Raw genomic sequence first — 13,463 nt, forward strand, 5'->3', positions numbered from 1 at the left:
TACCGAGGCTGGTAGATGTTGTTTTTCAATTTCATGTTGCTTATTTTAATTAGATGTAATGTAGTGACAATATTTAAATTAATTGATAAGTTAAGGCAATAACATTTACTTAACTAATAAATAAAACTTAAAATTAGATATATCTAGTCAAGGCGGTATTCATCTTCGTCTTCTTCCGAGGCATCATCGGCATCGGCATCCTTATTCTCATCGACAACAAGTTTTCGTGCATTTATTGTTGAAGTGTTCAATGAGAGTAGCTTGTTCATCTTAAAATCCACGTAGTGTGGTTTTCACGAAAGACGACTTTTTCGAAGTTTCCTTATCGCAATCACACGGTCCCTGCTTCTATCTTGTTCTACCTTCTACTCGAATTCCTTGAACTCAGAATAGTTGAACTCGTTTGAACCTCCTTCTAATCCTCTTGGGGCTGCGTCTCTCGCTGCTTTTCCAGCTTTCTTTCCCCCCTATTCTTCTTTTGGCGTTGGTGTTAACATCCAGATTGGTGTATGTTGTTCCTGACTACTTGGAGACTCAACATATGGAGATCCATTTCCTCCCGATGAGGAAGCAGGCCCACCAATTTGAAAATCCTGCTAGATTGGACCATGTGGTGATCTTCTAGGCACTTGCTTACCTTCCAACAGTTATGGATTAAACTTGTTAAACACCTTCAGAATGTTGTAACAAGATTCGTGTTGGAAACCAGTTTTCTGAGATCTTTGCCAATCTTACCGACATTTTCGTTCCGCCTGAGGTTCATTTTTACCACTTCTTTTGGAGCGCCACATTTTCATGTTTATAACTATTTATTCACTAACGTCTTTGCTAATTGCATGAAAACGATGAGACAACCCTTCGGTCTCACGACTATTGATGTTACCGGTTTCTTCAGAAAATCTTTAAAAAGTCTTTCTATAAAAAGTATTCGTTTCTTGTGAGCAATCATTGATTTGATCTACTGTAAATAATCTATAATTCCTACAAATTATTTCGTCTTCATCCATCGTATACTTGACACCACGAATTCTAGTAAATCTTGCTTGAGATTGTTGTTGTGATCGTTGCGTTTGTTGTTGGGATTGTGGCGTTTGTTGTTGGATTATTGCGAGGTGGATGCCATATTTGTTAGAGAAATGGATTATTTGAATTTTTCTGATAGATTGGAATGGTATGAGTAGTTGTGTGTGAAGAACAAGGAAAAAAATGTATTGAGATTATATGAAATTGAGAAATTTAGAGGTAAAGGTGTAGAAGGTGTGAATTTCAAGTTTGAAATTTTAGTGAAAATAGTAAGAGTTGTTGGATGGTTGGATTCAGATGTATCCGTTGGCGGATTACCATCAACCGTCAGCGGGTCATCACAGTCCATGCGACTTGACCACATCCGCGGACGGGTTTTCTTGGCCCGTGCGGTTTAAATGAGACTGGCATCCCATGTTGGTCCGCAGTTAACAAACCAACAAATTTGTTGGTTTGGCCATCCGCTTTTCACGTTTGTTGAGTCCATAGTGGGAGCAAAATGAACAGACTTAAAGGTTGTTCATTCCATAGAAATTGCCCTAAGGGCAACGATTTCTGGGAGTATTTTATGGTTTTTTTCTAGAGTTGTTGTTCATTTGAACGCAATGCAAATATGTTTCTAATGAAGCGTACGTTCTTATATATAAGCAACATATATTTTTTTCCGGAGGATGTATTAAAGAAATACTTTCCAGAAACCGCTAATTTTTCAACACACAACTAAGAAAAGTGAAAATTATCAAGGTAGTGGAGTGTTTTTTGGTTTTTCAAAGTAAAAATTAGAGATAATTGTAGTTGCAGGAAATCCTACACTACACCCCTCACAAGATTTCATTAACATTCAACTCATTTTTGGATTTACAATCTTAATTTTATTGATGAATCTTTAAACAATCTTACAAGAAAAGATAAAGGAATCAAGAATAACCACTGCTCTAGATTTTCTCTCTCCTATTTACTTACTTCTCACCCAAAAAGATCTCTCTTTTCCTTTACAACCGAATGGCTATTTACAGGAAATTACATAGTGGATGACAGCTAATCTGTCCTTTATTTTCGGATATGTTTGCGACATTCTCGCAACCTTACAAATACTAATCTCGCAAACTTCCTTATTTTTGCAGAATCGTCACGCTTTTCTCATGATTTATTTAACGTCGTTTATTACGTCATTTCTGAAATTGTTCTGCGACACTGTTGTGTTGTGTTGTTAATAATTTCGTTGAGGCATTATTGCTGCGAGATTCTGATCCTACAATAATATATATTTCTTATACTATGACGTAGGTAATTCTTAAAACCAATGTATATAACAAACATATATGCATGATTATCAAACTATGTACTTTTTATACTTAGATTTAATAATAATAATCAATTAAATGGAATTTTAGAAATATGACCTTATTAAAGATAAGTGTTAACTTTGGCGGGATGCAAATTTTTGTCCGATCCTTTGCCAAAGATGGAATGCCTATCTGATACTTTCGACGGATTCAGTTAAAGTAGGGATGAGAAAAATAACCATATTCGTGTATTTCAACTAGCCCAATCCTAACTTTAGCTTGTGGATTTTCAGCCCACATTTTAGTGGATTGGACCTGGATGAATTTATAAAACCGGTGGTTGTTTTTATAGGTTGGACGCGGGTGGTACATTACCAATCTGTTGGACAACCGACCCTCAATTAACGATATTTTTAGTATTATACATAAACATGAATGACATTATAGGAAAATAATAGGTCATATATATGGTTCCTTGCTGATCAATACTTCTTTATATAAAGGAGAATGTTGAGGCTGATGTGGCGGCTCCATATTCACTCTCATTTTTCCTGTAAAAGTATGAAGCCATGTCATATTATAATCCATGTCATCAATGACAAGACACATCCAAGTCATTATCACACCTATTCCTTCACCCTGTCAAGTTAATTTGAGATGATTTGCAGTACATATGGAAAGACAGGTCGTTTCAGTTCATGATTGTTGTTAGTGGATGTAACCCTTTGGATAACGTGACTAACTTTTTTATAGGAAAGCTTCAAAGAAGAACGCATCTTTGAAACGAAACGTCGCCAATATACGAAATACCCTTTGCAAACCGAAGCTTCACATCACATAAGAATATAGCAAGAAGAAAGCCCTGTGATGCAACGGTTTAAAAACCTTTTGCCAAGCGATACATCCCTCACAGTTTAAACGAAACATTGTACTTCAGTGGCTCAGGATTAGAGAGCCACATGCCATGCATTGAAAAGAAAGAGTGAAGAGTCGTGTTCTTAAAGGAAAAGTAACCTAAAAGGTTGCAAGAAGTTTAATTGGCAGGGACGCATCCCATTTTGTAAACTACTTTAAGTTATGTTCTACTCCCACTGTTCTTCAATGATCGGCTCGAGAAAACTGAAACCCCCCTCTCTTTTCTTTCTCCTACATGATCCGGAAATTGGTGTTTTAAGTTTCTATATTGGTCGTGGTTTCATCAATAACAAACGAGAGAATGATATCAATCACATAGCATTAACCCATCTACATTAAAGGTATGAGGTACCATCTAAAATTATTACCATATTTTTGTTTTGTTTACGTTGACCTGATAAAATTATGCGCACGTAGTTTTGTTTTCAAACTATTACTATTTTTTCCACTCTCACTTTTTTATTATTGCACTTCACATCATATGTTTTGATAAAAATCAGGAAAGATATGTATGTTAAATTTCCTAATCTGGCTGCGAGTTATGGATCCTATATTGTACGCAAAATGGTTGTCAACTTCCATTATTTTGTGACTTAGGAATGTGGATTCCTAAAAGAACTATTTTACAGAAAGGTGTTGTTTTTGTAGGTTGTTAATGGCAACCGAATAACAACACAAAATTTGGAGTGTTGGTGACGAAAAATGTGCCAAAATAATGAGAAAGTACTTGCAAGAAATGAATGAATGTTAGGGTGTTAGATAATGTTTGCTAGAGCATTCAAGAGTTCCTGATAATGTGTATTAAGAAATTAATACAAGTACTCATATACGAATCTTTAAATTGTAAGTAGTTTGTAGGTTTGACACTTTGGTAAAAATCATAAATTTCTTTTACAGTTTAAATGTAAATGTCATGTATGGTGTAATTGGTCATTACATAACCAGGTTGTATGTGAATCAAATTTAATCTCCTCTCTGAACTAATTCAGAAACAATGGTAATTATAGTGGTGTAACATTGGAGACAAATACTGTTATAGCTACCGCATAGGAAAAAAGAATAAAATGGTTGGAGTGGATACTTATATTGTTGTTTTAGGAATTTGGTCTCCCTTTTAAATTGTTCGATCACTTTTTTATATGTTCGCAACTTTTGATGAATATGCTAGCACTTGATGAAGCATAGGGAACTTGATTCACTTTTTTTACACAAGAATAACAAGGGAGATGCATGATACTTCACCAAGTAGAATCAATAAGCACAACGGAATTGTCATATTGTTGCATCCAAGGGTTCAAGGCATTGGTGAAGAAATACTTAAAAGTTGATTCACATAAATTATCTGAACAGAGTTTTAGTAGATGATCTAGAGTGGTAATGTATGCATTGCACGGTCTCATAAATCTGTTCGCGCAATCATGATTATCTTTTTTAGTTTGATTCACGCCAGTCATCTTAATCTGGGTACCAGATCTTGATCAGAAATCCACTATTTGTGACACAACAGTACCAAAGACGAAGCAGTATTTGAGACTATGTGCAGTTAGCTAGATATCACATTTAAGTTGCAACATTTGTTTCGATTAGGAAAAATTATTGACAAGAAGCTACTAATAAGTGAGAGGTCAAGAGATGGCGACGATTGGGTGAATCGTATATCAATTAACCATCCCGCGCAATTGCGCGGATTTACTGAACTTGTTAGGTCATATATGGTTTCCTGGCTCTAGACTGCTAAAAACCACGACAGGAGGTCACATTAAATTCTTAATACTCAAATTGGTTTGAAATAGATCAACAACAATAATCTCCTTGGATTAACGTTGGGTTCCCATGCATCATGTAGTCACGTACTTTCCTGTCAGATATCACAATCTTCATGAATGATTTCCGAGAAAAAAGCAAATGCAAACAAAAAGTTTCATATAACCATCATCAATGACATTATACATATACTGTAATATATTTGTTGTGTTTTTCCATCTTCCATCTCAAGTTTTCGACCACTAAGGTCCATGTTTAACCTTTCCTGAAAAATAATTGGTTTATGCTTCGGTTAAAATAACAAATTCCAAATGCATTAAACCTAAAAATCGTCCTTAACAAATTATTTTATAACTCCTAATTAAAGACTAAAAGGAAGGCGCGAATAAAATTATTTAATCCAAGTTGAAATACTCTCTACTTGATAGTTATGTATGCGAATGAGCATAACCATTGATAGTGGTTTAACTTTAGGTGGGATATCCAGCTTCCGAGAGATCACCTACTTATGCATTGTTTAGAAATCCATCATTCTTTCACCTATAAGTATCAACCCGGCCGGATAATGGACTGGACACGGTTGCACTTTCAAAGTCCGTCATTTTAAAGGATTGGACGGAGGTCCTACAAAATCCATATCCACACCCTAGTTAGCAAATTCGAAAAATCATTCCCGAATTATTCGCTATGTTTCCGAACCGATCGAATTCGAATGAATTGACCGAATTACTTAAACCCCGCACTCGGTACATGAATTATATGCGAACCACGAATATCTCGCGAATTATCAGCGAAACTGAATAATTCCGGTGTATAATTACAGTCACGTACTTCCTGTCAGATATCACAATCTTGATGAATGATTTCCGAGAATAAAGCAAATGCAAACAAAAAGATTCATATAATCATCATCAATGACATTATGCAAATACTGTAATATATTTGTTGTGTTTTTCCATATTCCATCTCAAGTTTTCAACCACTAAGTTCCATGTTTAACCCTTCCTGAAAAATAATTGGTTTCTGCTTCGGTTAAAATATCAAATGCATGAAACCAAACATTTCGTCCCTAAAAAACTAAAAGGCAGGCGCGAATAAAATTCTCTAATCAAAGTTGAAATGAGCATGATCACTGATAGTAGTTTAAATTTTGGTGGGATATCAAGCTTCCGAGAGATCACCTACTTATGCATTGTTTTGAAATCCATCATTCTTTCTTCTGCGGGCGTTAAACCGGACGATAATGGATTGGACACATTTACATTTTCAAAATCCGTCATTCTAATTAAAGGATTGGAGGCATGTACTACCAAATCCATATCCACACCCTAATTAGTAATTTGACAAGTTATTCTCGAATTATTCGCATATGTTTCCTAACTTGCGGATTCGAATGAATTGTCGAATTACTTACACTTAGTACACGGATTATATGGGAACCACGAATATTTCGTGAATCCCGAATAATTCGGGGGTATAATTCGGACGGTTGGTTTAATAATTTAAAAAAGAGAAAGGATTGGATGTATAATTCAATTTTTTAAATAAGAGAAAGGGTTGGATGTATAATTGGTATAATAATTTGAAAAAGAGAAAGGGTTTGATGTATAACTCGGATAACAGTTGGTATTTATTACTTACACTTGGTACGCGGATTATATGGGAGTTACGAATATTTCGGTGAATCCCGAATAATTCGGGTGTATAATTTGGACCGTTGATTTAATAATTTAAAAAAGGGAAAGGGTTGGATGTATAATTGGTTTAATAATTAAAAAAAGAGAAAGGGTTGAATGTATAATTCGCACAACGGTTAATTTAATGATTTATAAAAGAGAAATGGTTAGGGATTGAACAGCCGACCGACGAGTACGCTAGCAGGCACTCCAACCACTGAGCTGCACAGCAGTTTTATTTAACGTACAAGTCAATACTCATGTAGACCATGCTAAATATATTTTCCAATTGTTAAATATAAGCCGAATATTTGATGTAAAATTAATATTTCTAAATCGAATTTGTACGTGCTTATGGCGTTCCGAACTGCCGTCTAAACGACGATCCGTTGACCGAATTTTTAACCGAATCCGGACCACGCAAATCCATATAGTTCCTGTACATATGGCGTACCGAACTTCTTTCCGTACTCCGAATTAGGGGTGTGCAACGGATGGACGGATGCGGGTTAGGGGTCACTCACGTCCAGTCCGTCAAAGTTGTGGATTTCGAAAATCTAACCGTGTCCGGCCCAATCACCAGCGGATTTGACATCCGCGGATTAGCGGGTGATACGGGCCGGATACGGATTAACCGCAGATTTAAAAAAATATATATATGTCAGATGCGGGTGAATATTGGAGATTTTTTAATCATTGGAATCCTTTATCATTGGAGATAATTTGTTTACCTACTCTCCTTGATTTGATTTCAAGCGAATATGATTTTATCTTCTCCACCACGTACCATTACTAGTAACAACACTGGTGATGGTGATTCAATGGTCTTCATTCTCTTTGCTGCTGAGGGATTGAACGATGAATATGATCACCTGTTAATATATTAGTGTAGCACAAAACAGGGGTAACATGGATAGGTTTAAGTTTCCTCAGAAACTTAATAGAAAATTGATTCTAGGATCAAGATTCTAAGACAAAAGATTGATAAACAAACTTGATAATAATATTGATAATAAGATGTATCTTGTAAACAAGAGTTCCAGCCTTTATATAGGCTTACATGAATTGATTAAAGGAAAGAGTTTGACGAAAACTAGAAAAGAAAATACTTGCGAAGCAAACTAACTTAAACTGACGTAATAGATCAACAGTCATAGTTGATCCAAAAGCATGAGGTCAACTGTTACAGTTGATACAGAAGAAAGGGATCAACAATCATTATTGATACAGAGAAAGATGTACTACATCAGTCCCCCCTTCTTGAAAGAAACTCGCCCTCGAGTCTCTCCATGGAATTTGAATATTTCTTGCACATTGAAGATATTAGAGATGTTCCAAGTCGATGGAAGATCAATAACATAAGCATTGTTACTGATTTTCTTCAAAATCTTGAATGGTCCATATTTCTTCATCTTGGTCTTGTTATAAGTACCAGTAGGAAATCTTTCTTTTCTGAGATGAATCATAACCAATTCTCCTTCACCAAAAGTTTTAAGTCTTTAATGATGATTGGCATCGTCCTTGTACTTGTTGTTAGAATCTGCAAACTTTGACTGTACCTCTTGGTGTATGAGTGAAGCTTTCTCAACAAAGTTATCTGTCTTAGCATTTGATTTACGCAGCTTGGGAAGCACCACCAAATCTAAAATATGATTAGGAACCTTAGAATAAACAATCTGAAAAGGTGTCTTACCTGTAGATCGATTAACTAAAGTGTTATAAGCAAATTCCATATGTAAAAGGAGATTATCCCATTGCTTCTCTTTTCCTCTAATAACCTTGGCTCTAATCAGATTTCCTAAAGATTGATTGACCACTTCAGTTTGTCCATCTGTTTGAGGGTGCGCAGTTGTACTAAATTGAAGTTTAGTACCCAAAGCATCCATAAAGACTTCCAAAAGTAGCTCAAAAATTTAGTGTCTCGATCAGAAGTAATTGTTTTGGGAATTCCAAATGTACTACTTCTTTGAAAAATAACTAAGCAACATTGGATGCATCAGTTGTTTTGTTGCATGCTATGAAGTGAGCTATCTTTGAGTAACGATCAACAACTACCATAACAGAATCATTCCCCCTCACAATAGGTGGTAAACCAAGCACGAAATCCATGCTAATATCCACCCAAGGAGCTTCAGGAATTGGTAGAGGAGTATACAAGCCAGTGTTTTGAATATTACCTTTAGACTGTTGACAAACCATGCATTTTTGTACGTACTTTTGAACATTTCTTTTAATAGAAGGCCAAAAATAACGTTCTTCAACCAAAGCTATTGTTTTATCACGTCCAAAATGTCCACCAAGGCCACTGCCATGTAATTCTTGGATGAGATGAAGACGTAAGGAACATTGTGGAATACATAAACGATTTCCTTTAAAGAGAAACCCTTCTTGAATGAGAAATGCGTCAACACTTCCTGTTGAAGAACCACACTTGTCCCAAAGTTGCTTAAATTCTTTGTCTTCACTATATAAATCTTTTAAGAAATCAAAGGCTAAACTCTCATGTTTAAGAGTAACCAGAAGATGAGCTCTCCTACTCAAAGCATCAACAACTTTATTAAGTTTCCCACTTTGATGTTTAATGGAAAAAGTATATTAGTTAATAGTAGATAACCATCTATCATGCATCCTATTGACCTTTGCTGAAGTTTTCAAAAACTTGAGAGCTTGATTATCAGTATTGACAACAAATTCACTGTGAATAAGATAAGGATGCCAATTATTAAGAGCTTGAACAAGAGAAATTAATTCCAACTCATAAGTAGACCACTTCTTCCTTGTATCTGAATTCTTTTCACTATAGTATGCAACTGGATGTCCTTCCTGAGATAACACAGCACCAATGCCAACAACATAAGCATCACAATGAATCTCAAAAGGTTTATCAAAATTTGGCATGGTAAGAACAGGTGCACTGCACAATTTTTCCTTAAGAAGATTAAAGCTCTTATCTGCTTCTTCAGTCCACTCAAAAGTATCACACTTCAAACAATCTTTCAAACCAGCTGCAATGGTACTAAAGTTTCTCACAAATCTTCTATAAAAAGAAGATAACCCATGAAAACTTCTTATTTCACGAATAAATTTTGGAGTAAGCCAATCCACAATTGCCTTAACTTTAGAATCATCCACAGAAATACCAGTATCCGACACAACTTTGTAAAGAAAGTGCACTTCTTTAGATTCACATACAAAACATTGTCCTGCAGTGCCCGAAAGACTTGAGATAAATGTGAAATATGCTCTTCTTCATTGTTGGTAAAAATCAGTATGTCATCAAAATATACAATGACAAACTTTCCAAGAAAAGGTTGCAGAACTTGATTCATGAGGCGCATAAAAGTACTAGGAGCATTAGATAATCCAAAAGGCATGACTAACCACACATATAACCCTTCTTTTGTTTTGAAAGCTGTTTTCCATTCATCACCTTCTCGAATACGTATTTGATGATACCCACTAAGTAAATCAAGCTTTGTAAACACTTTAGCACCCGAAAGCATATCTATCATGTCATCAATTCTTGGTATGGGAAACCTATATGGTATAGTAACTATGTTTAATGCTCTACAATCTATACACATACGATGTCCACCATCCTTTTTGTCTACTAAAAAGGCTGGACTAGCACAAGGACTTTTGCTAAGTCTTACCAAACCTTTTTGTAACAAATCATCAACTTGACCTTGTAAAATCTCATGTTCTTTAGGACTTAACCTATAATGAGGTTGATTAGAAATAGAAGTTCCAGGTATAAAGTCTATCTGATGTTGTATATCTCTTAATGGAGGCAAAACATTGGGTAATTCAGTAGGAAATAAGTCATTGAAAGAAGATAATAAAGGTTGTACCTTGTCTGGAATTTCCACCATTGGTTTATCAGCTTCATGAGAACTCAAAGAATGATTTGGTTGTAAAGAATGAACAATGGTAGCAACTAGTGCATTTGTCTTCTTATCTGATGGTTCCTTGACTGAATTAGAAGATTGTAAAGGCCATAGAACTTTAGTAAACCCTTCATGAACAAAGGTATAAGTATTCTCATAGCAGTTATGAACAGCACGAATATCATACTGCCATGGTCTTCCCAATAATAAACTTGTTGCAGTCATGTTAATAACATCACACAAAACATAATCTGAATACCCAGGAAAAGAAAACTTCACGAAACATTGATGATTAGTTTGTTGAGTGGAAGAGTTGTTTATCCATCCAACTTAATACGGTTTTGGATGAAGAGTAACAGGTAAACCAAGTTTCTCAACTAACTTTGCAAAAACATAGGTTTCTGTACTTCCACTGTCAATGATCATAGTGCAAAGCTTCTCTTCAATGAAACAATGAGATCTGAAAATATTATGTCTCTGAGTAGGACATGGTTCAGTGATTAAAACTGGTCGAATCATCCCAAGTAAATCTGCATCATAAGTCTCATTTTCTTGAAGATAAAATAATTCATCATCTCCTAATGCTTCTTCTTCTTGTGTTTCGTCTGAAGTTTCATTAATGTAAGCATGGAATTTGCGACAATCACTAGAAGTATGGCCAGTTTAGTTGCACTTGTTACATTTATCTCCTCGAAATTTTGAATAAGGATTAGAAGGTTTAGATAATGGTGGAAAATCTTGTTGAAACTGATTACCTTTAGTATTGCGAACAAAATTTCGTTGTGGAGGAGGCTGAGGTGGCTTAGCAGATGAGATATGCATTGTAGGAGCAGGTTCTGAAGGAACAGAAGTAGGTTGTTGTTGCTGATATGGTTGGTTTGCACTTCTGTCATGTGGATCAACAATGACTGTTGAACCCTTTTCAGCTTGGTAACCATAAGAATAATTATATGGTATGGCAGTTTTAGAAAAGTGTTGATAACGAGCTTGACATGGAGTTGCTTTTCTAGAGTTACTGAGTACACGCCTTTCAACTCTAATATCTTTTTGGATGGCTTCAACCATTGTAAACACGGACTGCGTTAGTCCCTGTTGAATTAAATTATTCAAACCAGCTATAAAACGTGCAACTAATTGCTCTTCAGTTTCATTCAATTGGTTATGAGCAACTAAAGCATAGAACCCAGCAATGTATTCTTCAACTAATCTGGCCCCTTGTCGACAGTTCTGAAGCTTAATAAAAAGTTGTTGCATATAATCTCTAGGTAAGAATTTATCTCTTAATAATTGTCTCATTCTTTTCCATGTACGTATAGGAGGTTTATGAGCATTGCGTCGATCTTCACTGAGTTTTTCCCACCAAGCTGCAGCTCCACCTTTTAATTTATAAGCTACCAGTTTAACTTGAGAAGATTCAGGAACTTCCATGAAAGTGAAAAAGGAATCGACTTCATAAAACCCATCCAGCAAGTCTTCAATATGTAAACCACCATGAAAACTAGGTATATCAGCCTTCAACTTATATTCTGGTAAAGTTCCATAAGGATTCATACCAGATTTTATCGTTTTTCATCAACCCATTGTTGCTCTTTGAGTTCTTCAACTTTGTCATCTTCATCATAGTTGAGGGGTATGGTAATCTTTTTTTTGTTAACATAACCTTCCAAGGGTTCCTTGTGGTAAAGGGTATGGAAAATATTCTCAGGAATATTATCATTCTGAGTAAAAGAAGGTTTATCTTTTTTGGTTTCATCTTCTTCTTTTTCGCCAGAGCTTTGGTCCCCTTCGGTATCATCGGTTAATTTAGGCATCACCAAGTCACCAAAAACAGCATGTTTCCATAATTTGTCTAAACAATCTCCATGAATATCAAGCGCAGATTTTAGAGAATTTGTAGCTGAATCAAGCTTGGTAGCAAACTTGGTTTCTAAGGAACTAAAAGACGTTTCAATTTTTTTGCCGAGCTTGGTTTCAAGTGCTGCGCTGAGCTTGCTTTCAAGTGTTGTGACAATGGCATCATTTTCAGTTGGTGTTAACTTGTCTCCCATTGTAACGAAAGGTAGGTGGGTGAAAATTTAGGGTTTTGAGTTGTTGCGGAAGCTGTGGAAAGGATCTGTTTCTAGATAAAAATCTAAAAACTCTGTATCTGATACCAACTAGTGTAGCACAGAACATGGGTAACAGGGATAGGTTTAAGTTTCGTCAGAAACTTAATAGAAAACTGATTCTAGGATCAAGATTCTAAGACAAAAGATTGATAAACAAACTTGATAATAATATTGATAATAAGATGTGTCTTGTAAACAAGAGTTCCAGCCTTTATATAGACTTACATGAATTGATTAAAGGAAAGAGTTTGACGAAAACTAGAAAAGGAAATACTTGCGAAGCAAACTAACTTAAACTGACGTAATGGATAAACAGTCATAGTTGATCCAAAAGCATGAGGTCAACTGTTACAGTTGATACAGAAGAAAGGGATCAACAATCATTGTTGATACAGAGAAAGATGTATTACATCATATATTGTTGCCCCGGAGATACATAATGGAGAAGACAGGAATTGAAAGGAAAGTTTGAATTCTCATGGACCAAGAAACACCTACTTTGGTTTACAGGTAAGTTATTTATATTGTCTTACGATAATACGATTCTTGAAATTGAAAAACAAATTCTGCAGCAGGGGAATGGTGATAGTAATGATACGACTCTAATCTACTCGATCATTCAAAGAAAGAAACAACACCCTTAAAATCTCTATTAATTTTCTTTATTGTCCTACGGTGCGGGTGAATCCACGGATTGCAAAGTCCAACCGCAACCAAACCGTGTAAACGTGCGGATTTGAGAATCCCACCCGCGTCCGGCCCATAGCTCTTGCGGATTGGATTTTACCGGCAATTTTGCGGACG

This window comes from Papaver somniferum, chromosome 1 (genome assembly GCF_003573695.1).
Source record: "Papaver somniferum cultivar HN1 chromosome 1, ASM357369v1, whole genome shotgun sequence".
In the NCBI taxonomy this organism is placed as follows: Eukaryota; Viridiplantae; Streptophyta; class Magnoliopsida; order Ranunculales; family Papaveraceae; genus Papaver; species Papaver somniferum.